Genomic DNA, 10476 nt, shown 5'->3' with positions numbered 1-10476 from the left:
TGCAAACGCAAACATTGGCCAATTTTTTTAATTAATTCCATTTAAAAGCTTTACATCTTTACCTATTTTTTTCTTTATTCACTAAAATTATTAATTAATACATTAAAATTCTTTCAGCGAAAACCAAATCGAGTGCATTAAAAATAATATTAAATTTGATGATAAATTTTAATTTTTTATTTATTTTTATTAATTATTTCAAAAAGTTAGGTATAGATATTGACTAGAAATTTGATGGTTTTATTTTATTTAGAAATATTGACAGCAACCTACCAGATAATATACCTATCAATAGAAATTAAAAATACACAACTACGCAATAAAATATGTTTTATTTTTTTCCTCAAAAAACGGTGCATCCTACGCAAAAAATTGTAGGAACCAATTTCATTCTGAATTGATGGCGGATTTCTAAAAAATACTAGTGGCGTCCTATTTTTTTATAAAAAAAAGTTTGTGGCATTCTCGCATGAACGCCACTGGTGCAAGTGGAAATGTTCGGACCACCCCAAAAAATACACATTTATCCCTCCAAAGCGTTTTTCAAATTTCGAGTCAATACCTTTAAAACTCTTTGAAATAATTCATAAAAATTAATAAAAAATTAAAATGTGAACACTCTGTATCTCGGAAACGAAGCATATTTCGATCTACGTCTATATAAACTTTTTTTCACAAAATAACTGTGGCAACCACCCCCCTAAAATATTTCGCACTTATTTACAAACACCCTGTATACGGATGAGATGAAAATTTGTAACAGCATTAATGACTAACCATTGTTAAATTTGTAAATAGCCCTTGATAAAATGAACACTTGATGTATTAATATAAACTAGAATAGGTATAGAAACCAATCCGTCAATTTACTCAGTGGAACAAATTAAATTAGCGTTGAATTGTTCAGTTTATTTCAAATTTAATTTTAACACTTTTTGTTTAAAGGTTACAAACATTTCTCAATGTTCTGTTTTGTTTGATATGTTGTTGTTTGATAGTATGTTTTTAAAAACTTGGCTTGAAATGAAAATCAAAGTAGTTTTTTAAATCACTTTATTAAGATATGATAGTATAGTTTTAGTATACGATTCCATTGATTTAGACACACAGTTGATGATCCAATCCCAATAATCTAAAACAAAAAATATACAATTTTTAAGTGAATTTAGTAATATGCACACAGGAATTTATTTTAAAAGTTAATTATGGTAGTAGAGTATTTATATAATAAGACATATTTGTATAGAAAATAGAAAATATAATATTTTACAGAATGACACCACACAATACTGAAAAGCTTTTAATTTTATGCTCAAATTATTTAATTTCGTTGAGACAATAAAAACCGAGAAAAAAATATATTATGTACTATTCTTTAATAACAATGTTTTAAAAATTATATCCCATGTCTATCTAAATCAAAATAACTACGTATTATATAGGTACATATCTAAGAATATTAATTACTATATAATTTACATACCATAAAATTGGTTTTAGACATTGCTTTCTTACGAAAATGGTGCCTGGAGGACAGTTATATCTTGCGCCTATTGCACTTCCCGTTTTTACGTCCTTTAAGTTAATAGCTAAAGTGACACCCAACAAAATAAATAAAACAGTAAGGAAATATTTCCAGTTAAAGATTATTCTCATTTTGCTCCGATTTGTTTGTAAAATAAAAGTATGTTGTACGTTTCCGTTAACACTAATAATCAACACTTTTTTGTGTGGTAGAAAAATAAAAATTCAGCGGTGCTACATTCGCTACCACAGACTAGGTACCGCAGATAACTTCAAACTGATACGTTGCAATAGAGTGTTATTGTTCTTATACGTATACGAGTATGGTTTTCCACATTCCAAATTTCCAAGTAAAATGACATGTTGCAATTTCCGTTTAAATTATTGGGTGTGGTTTAATTTTTAAACATTTAAATTTGCAATTGTCGTCTGTCCTTCACAGGTAATTCATAAGTTTTATTTATTTTACTTTTCTAATATCTTTTCAACTCAATACATCCATCGACATATAAATAATACTATGTATAATATTCTTCTGTGTTAGTTATGTAGGTATAAAAGAGTTAAATAAATATACCTAGTAGAAGGAAAATTCTCGGATAAATTATATAACGATGTATAATGAATTTTGTTGGTCAAAAACTTTCGAAATTATAGATAACATAAAAATTGTAGATCAGGGTGTTAATGAAATATTTTGCTAAACTTTAATGGTGAGCTTCTACGTCACAAATCAATAAAAAAATCCTATAAACGTATATATCTGGAAATGCTTCGTTTTCGGTATGTTGTTTAGAAAGAATATCACATTCATTTAAATGTCTGACAGGGGTTAATAAAACTTGGGCGTTTCGTAATTACATTGTAGGTATTTAAAATTGTATTTGCAATAAATAATTCCTTTATATACTATCATTTTTATCTTGTATTAATTTGTTAAATGTGTGAAAATATTGCTTATCTTTTGTAATATAAACAATCACCATTTGATCTTAAAATTAAATTCAGTATACTGTTACATGTATTATTAGAAGAAGGTGCTATCAACAGTTCTTGTGCCCATTCTAGTTGATCACTTTAATGACAAATTATTGACTCAATTTACTTTTGGTAATAGACACATTATTTAGTTTTTAGCTAAGAAAAGTTTAATAAGAGCAGATCTATGATATAATGCAGGAATTAGTTGGTCTGGGTTTTGATAAGTGTTAATAAGATAATTTTCAGTGGTTTTTGGTATCTACTGTAACAGGAAAAATATTATTACGTCATTATTAAAAAAAATCATATGGTTTAGAGTATTGTAAATATGTTTCAAATTTCATTTCATATAGATGTGTCTATCTTTTTTCCTAGCGCAAATTTAAAATTAACTGTTTTAAGCTACGTACTCACCATTAATAAACAAACAATGTTTTAAACTCTAAATAATAGAGTTCTTAAAAAAAGTATAAGTAAGTAGGTAATAATGCAAAACAAAATCTGATCAAATGATTGTTTATCAAGTTACAGAGGTATCTGGGAGATAACACAATAAACACTTATTTTTTGAACATCTCAATAAAGTTACTCTCATCGTGCAATAAAGAAAAATTATAACCTATACCCACTTACTTATCTATAGAAGCAATGCACAAGTATTAAATCTATAAAAAATCTTACCTTTGCCTTATTACATTTTTTTATGACATTTTCCTCTTACGAATATATATTTTTTACCGCAGTTTTTAGGAACTTTTACATTATTTAATACTGGTGCCATTGAAATACTTGGCAGGATTAAAATAAAAATCAGCAGAAATATACGATTAAATTCAATTCTCATCTTGCACCGAAAGGTAAGAACAATATATAATATATAATACCTACAAGATACTAAATTATTTATATGTACAACTTGTCTGTCATAGTTTATCTTTCCCATGTCCGATAATACTTCCGATTAAATTACGTCAGTGTGCAATAATTCTTATTGGAAAGACGCAAAATGCCAAGAAAACGATATAATTTCAAAGCTAGCAATTTAAAATACCGCTAAAGTTATGAATAACATCCCTATGATGCATATCCACCCCACGTCACCAATTTAAAGTGGATTCATTCGAAGGATATAACTTCTAAATAAATTTTGCTATTAAAAAGCAAAGGAAAAATAGTCAAAATGAATTATTCGTACCTATATATTATGAAAGACTTGCCAAAGAAAAATTCTTCAGTAAAGTCGTTTTTCGAGAAATGTTGGGTTAAAAAACCTAACTCGGACAGTGACAATTACTAATATGGTCGTTGTAACCCATAATTAACCATAAAAACGCCTATTAAGTGGTAACTATATATCTCGCTATATATTTAACTAAAATGTATTTTCAAAGTAATTTCTTCAATAAGGGGAAAAGTAACAGTAATAGTGACATAACCGGGTGATTGTAAATGTGAATTTAAAGTTAATAACCATATTGGAAACTTTAATTGTACCTATAGGTAACTTGTTAGTAATATTATGTGCCATAGAACGCATTAAACTAACAGGTACTTTGAACGAAAAATACGTTACTCAAATATGGCAAAAATTAATCTGTGATGGTTTGTGTGATGTTATCCACGGTTTCCGCAACCACGGTTTATGACTCGCTGATAAATAAATACAAATAGAAGGACGAGGTTAACCCATAAACAACTCGGAACCACCCCCATTATTGTCTATTTGTCCATCTAAGTGGTGGCAAAAAAATATTATTTAAAAGTGTCGAGTAGAATTTTCAACTTCATGCGGGCAAAAAATTTGTACACTAAACGTTCGTGTTCACAAAAACATCGAAATACGCCGGCGAGAGGGACTTATAAGAAACTCAGAACCACCCTCGTTTTTCTTTGGTTTAGAGCAGAATTTTCAACTTTGTGCGATAGTAAATAATAATAACGGTACTCAATTAAAACCTAACAGACTCCTTAGTTTTTGCAGTATTAAATTCAAATCCATGGATATTCACGGCATGCAATAAGTACACCTTCTTACACCCTTATACCATGTTTCACTGAAATATCTTAAAAAGGCAAGCAGTTTATTGCAGAGAATATAGGTACACATTTTTTCACGATTTTTCAGTTTACTTTTTAGTAACCAATACTAATATTACAATATAATTATAATACAATATACTTTAATGGATGTCCTTTATTTCATAAAAAGTTAATTTGTATTTCAGAAAGCACCAAATGTATTTTAAACAGTTGAGCCATAAAATGAAACAATATAACGTTTGTTAAAATACTTATGTCTTTAATTTGAAATTTTTTACTTGAATTAAAGTTTGGGAACCACTGGATAAGAAACATTCTGAGAGCGTGGTGAGGAGTGAATTCATTCTTTTCTCTGATTACGCTGTTCCTTTGCGGCAGAAATTTATAAAAGTGGTTTTTGCTAGTGACAAATTTCTGACGGTTTTCCTGCTTACTATATCTTATCTAATTATATTCAGGGCCGCATTTACCTTACGTACAGGCGAACTAGTATATAGTTATAGATAATGTTGTGAACCCTGAATTTTAAAAAAGACCACAATTAGTTACTATAATGTTAACTATTAAAAAATATAAATTCTCTAAGTCAACAACACTCAAGTACAGAACAACAAAATAAATTGGCAGTGCCCAAAACTTAAAAAATTATTTAACGTTCAGTGCCCACAAATAATATAAAAACCTCAAGAATCTCTGAAAAATTTCACTAAAAATTTTTTTTATAAACTAATATGCAGGGTGTTTGGAAAAGTTGGTACAAAATTTAAGGGGGTGAAAGTAGAGCCAAAAATAGTAAAAAAAAGTCCCTATAAACATTGGCCCTCCGGAGCACCGTTAATGCGATATGGCCCTCCAAAGGGGTCTTATCCTTTGGATATTTTTTAAAATAGCTTTCTTTCCGATAAGGATAATAATGGAATGGAAATAGTAGGTAATAACCATACCACAAGGGTCTTTAACTATCATAAGTTTCATCAAAATCGGTAATCGGTTATAAATAAGAATAGTTTTCTAACTACCCTTGACAGAAATTTTTCGAATTTTTTTTATTCCGTTGAATTATCAAACAAATAATGTTATTTTTTAATGAATTACTTATTTGAAGAAAACATTTCTCTGCTTTTTTTTTCGAATTCTGCGTAGGTAGTTTAGTCAGAAATAATTATTTTTTAAATAATTGGCTGAGAACAGTAACTTATTAACATTTTCACATAGTAGGCATCTTCCATGGTGACAGTTTCGTTGTAATGATACTAATGATTGTCACTTTCGCGTGCTATCGTTTAACTTCTTAGGTTTTTTTATCTTCTTAGTTGTGATCTTTGTACTTGACTTTGCATTTCATTCGACTTTTTTGCAACCATGAACCATCATGAGCAGACGCTATTCTTACAGTCACAGTAGGATTACGTTAAAAAAATCCTAAAATTGCTTCGTCTAAATAATAAATATCTTGGAGTTAGGGCTCCTGATTCCATCGTTCTTGCATGAATTTCCCAAACAATCTTGCAGAAGGTTGCCGTCTATCAGGGAAACGTTGCCGATACTCTTTTTGAGCCGCCAGACTATTTCCATTACAGAAACCATAAATGAAATGCATATCGGCATATTCACGGTTAGTAAAAGCATGATGGTTCATGGTTGTAAAAAAATCGAATGAAGTCAAGCATGAAGATCAAAACTAAGAAACGCAAGAATTTAAATGATAGCACACGGAAGTGACAATAATTAGTATCATTACGACTATAAATTGTCACCGTGAAAGATGCGTACCTACAGCTTGTTTTTGATGTTGTAACTGAAACTTCATTGTGTCCAGAACGCCAGGGATGAATTATGCCTATCTTACTTTAACTGTTTGTCAAATTTTGTTAGTGAAAATTACATTAGCAGACAGTAAGAGTTTCTACTCTCTTCTTTTAAAAATAGTAGGTATGTAATAATGTCCAATTAAAAATTAAAAACAAAAAATGATGGAGGCGCCGCTCGATGTGCGCTGTGGCATAAAATCATAAATATGCAAACTGTTAATTTTACGGAGTTGAACCAAGACGATATCTATTATCATTGACAAGTTTTTCAGAGAACTTATTTTTGATTCAGGCAGATTGCTATCGTCATCTATGAAAAAATTCTGGCTTGTTAGCCATTGGGCATAGTCCGTCCGTCGTTCTGGGCATAATGAAGTTCCACTTACAGCATCAAAAACAAGCTGTACGCATGTGTTGTCGATCACCAAATTTGCATCATGCTGAAGTTAATAGTTTAGAGACTGTAAATAAAAATAACTTTTTAATTTTCACCTCTGAAGACGCGTAACTAGTTAACAAAGACCCGTATGAAAAAAATTTATATGAAGAACTGATATTATTTTGACCTCATCTATCTACTCCTACATCTTTTTTGTATCAAGTACTGGGACACCCTGTATATACCTGTCTTTCCACACACACACAACAACAAAAAATCAATTTGATTCTGGGTATGAGAACAAGATTAATAGCTACAAGTAATCATCACTGTCTTAAAAACATTAATTTACAACAATTGTACACATTATTTATTAAATGTGGTTATCCACCTCCTCTTCTAAAAAGTCTCTTGTTCTCGAGATCACAGTTACGGGATGTGCATGCAAATCATACCGAACAATAACTCAGTAATTCAAAATTTTCATTATATTTCAGTACCACATTTAGGTGCTGTTTCTGCCAAATTAAAAAACTGTTTGTCTGGATATGGTGGTGTCAAGTTTAAAAATCATTTAACGGTAAATAATCTTTTTACTAAATAAAAGATTTGCTATTACAGCAATCCAGTGTAGTTTATTGCATCCAATGTATGGATTGTGAATTGAAATATATAGATCAAACAAGACAAAAACTAAAAGATAGAGTTACGGCACATAAAAGTGACATACGACTGAATAAACACAGTTGCATTAAATAAGATGAAATTACAGTATTACATTCGGAATCTAACCATAAAAAAAGAAAAATTGTTCAGAGATGTGTCATATTATTTGCAAAGGAAAGGAATCCAATGAATGATATAACTGATCGATGGTCTCAGTGTAATTTATACTTTTTATTAAATCAAATTTTAATAACAAGGACAGTCTTTCAGGCGACACCCTGTATAGTGGTATGCGACCTTGTTAATTTTAATAATTTAAAAATTTAATAGTTTAAAAATTTTTGGTAGAGTTTCCCCGTTCTCCGCATAAGTATTAAGGAGGCCATATCCTTGGCTGAGAAACGGTGAAATTTCTGGCATTTTTAGGTACTGAAATCTTGAAAAGTAAAACGTGTAGAACAAAAGTAAGCACAAAAATAAAATCCTTGATGTTTTATTTATTCATTGTTACCATTTAAATTTACCTAAATAAAATAATAACTAAAAAAAGCGTTTGTAAAACATGCGTTTGCTGTTATCCTAACCCCACATATTAAGAATTATTTTCACGTACTTATAAATAAAAGTAAACAATTTTATATGTAGGACTAAGCAAGTAAATGTTATAAGAATATTTACATGTGGAGTTATGTCTAAAAAAGTTAGTATTTTCGTAGATTTCAGTACCTAAAACCTTGATGTTTGATCGTTTTTTGCACCTGTTTATTCGTTTTACTGCGGCGTCTTTGAAAATACTCAGGTGGCATGACATAACATTCCTATTATTTGATAAGCTATAGATTATTCAGTTATTAAATGTTTGAAATTATTTGTCTTTGCGGAAAACACTATTTAAAGAATACGGGGCCCTTAAGGAAGCAAAAACGTTAATATTTTTTAACTTTTTTTCTCCTTATCTGATATCCGTCCCTAAATGACAGACAGCTTTGTTAATTTTTTTATTTCGGCTCTAGTTTTCCGTATTAACAATTTTAAAATTTTTTATAATTGTAATTTCTTTTTTTAAACTATTACCCGTGATGTTTTTATTTATTTGGCATAACGATCTATGTCCGCGGTAGGTGGATCTATCATGTTTGCTAACTTCATATGTAATTCTGGAACAGTAAGTAATTTTTAATTGACTAATTTATAAGAAAAATTATAACTTGTATCCTATTGTAGTTTTTCCTTATGAAGAAACAAAATATAGTTTCGAAAGCTTGAAAATTTAAGAGTGTAACTTTTTTATCCTAGGCTACATTCTCGTCCAAGAAAGAAAATTGGTTTTTAACTTGGATTTGTGACTACAGAATGTTACATGTCTCTCAAATAGCAAAATCCTATCTGTTTCTATTATGGTTTTTAATATGCAGTTAGATAATACTCATGCTAACAAACAGGTTTTCTTTTATTAAATCTCGATGTGAAATCAATGAATACTAATTTACTTATGCATAAGTTGTTTCATACATTTGTTGTTTTCAAATACATATATGCCTTTAGAAAAATATCACATTTACTCAAATATCTCAATTTGATGTAGATTAATGAAAATGAAATTACTGAAATTTTTCTAACTGGAGGTAAAACTTTATTAAAACTGATGCTATAAAAAATATATGATAGATGAAATAAAAATAATATGTCAGTCAGTGGCCAGACTGCGTGTCTAAAATTTCGTAGCATTATTAGAAATACAACCAAAGCACTTAACTTTTAGTAAAATGAATAAAAGTTTGTAATACATTTTTATCATCTTACCTTGGCTTTATTAAACTTTGGGACGACATTTTCCTCTTATGTACACCTCATCCTTTTCACAGTTCACTGGAACAGTTGCAATTTGTCCTGTTTTCCTATTTGGTGGTCGTTCTGCAGTAGCAACGTTCAAAAAAATTAAAATAAAAATCGTATAAAGCAGACGTTGAAATTGTATTTTCATCTTGCATCGAGCACACTTGCTTACTCAGTGAAACAGTACGACCTTTCACAAGGTAAACTACTACACCTTTATAGTTATAGACGCTGTTTTTTTCTTTGAAATTCCCAATATTCTTCAAGTAAGTTTGTATCAGTTCAGGCACGTAATCGCATAATTTTCCAGAAGGGCATCTGTTTTGTTTTACCATATTCTGCGAAATTTGCTTCCAGAATAAAATATAAATCTCATACAAATTACTTTGCTTCTTATCCTTTTTCATGCGTTTTGATGTATTTTGTTGTGTATGCCTGAGCATGTTCAAAACATCAAAATTCCTACAAATTGAGCAGATATCCATTTAGGCGTATGTAGGTATGGAATATGGATGGGAAAAATTTAAAGTATGTATATTAAAATTTTCAAAATGTTCTACAAACCAGATATTAATTATAAGCAAATGTTGGCTCACTCCTGAAAATGAATAAAAAAAACTCTTCGATTGAATATAAAAAGTTGTCTTTACCGTATAGACCAAACTAGTGTATCCCATAGTTTTTTGGCCTGCTGAATCCGAATTGAAAATCAAAATTCTCGGATCAGTTCGTGCTTTGCCTCTAACATCAAGACACTCCTCTAGAAAATGGTTTTCGAGTTTAAAAGCAATTGAAGTGATTGAAAAACAATGGACGTAATCTCATTGCACCAAAATCATACTGCATTTGCTTTAAGTACCTACTATTAGATTTAACTATTATATTTATACAGGGAACGTAAATTTCACTTGGCCACAATTAATATATGTACTTTAATAAGCAAAGTATCTTTATAGAGTATGTTTCTTATTATACTTGGTGGTACCGGTAGTCGTCAAAGAACATTGACTGGGAATTTTATTGCAAAATCTACTGTTTTAGAGTAGATAGAAATATCATCTAAAGTTGGATCCAGGAAGGCTAAAAATAAAAAAAATTGAAAGAAATTACAGACATAATAAAAAGTATCACTGTCTGTTTTTTCCACACTTACGGTATTTCAAAAACATTTTAGATACCAGTACTTAGATTGTAAGTAGGTACCTAGCCAATTAAAGCCAATTCTGATAGTTTTGGCGC

At 29.7% G+C, this 10476-nt stretch overlaps 1 long non-coding RNA gene across 1 annotated transcript; it reads right to left on the bottom strand.

Annotated features, from left to right (window-relative positions):
• Window positions 1-1036: 1036 nt before the first annotated feature.
• LOC108907536 lies at window positions 1037-9449 on the bottom strand. The gene is made up of 2 exons (XR_001964335.1): window positions 9205-9449; window positions 1037-1132 (listed from the first exon to the last, which is right to left on the bottom strand). It is a non-coding gene; the product is annotated as an uncharacterized LOC108907536 (long non-coding RNA).
• Window positions 9450-10476: the final 1027 nt, after the last annotated feature.

The sequence above is a fragment of the Anoplophora glabripennis genome, unplaced genomic scaffold, assembly GCF_000390285.2.
Source record: "Anoplophora glabripennis isolate ALB-LARVAE unplaced genomic scaffold, Agla_2.0 scaffold326, whole genome shotgun sequence".
Classification (NCBI taxonomy): Eukaryota; Metazoa; Arthropoda; class Insecta; order Coleoptera; family Cerambycidae; genus Anoplophora; species Anoplophora glabripennis.
This window is presented reverse-complemented; position numbering and strand designations above follow the sequence as displayed.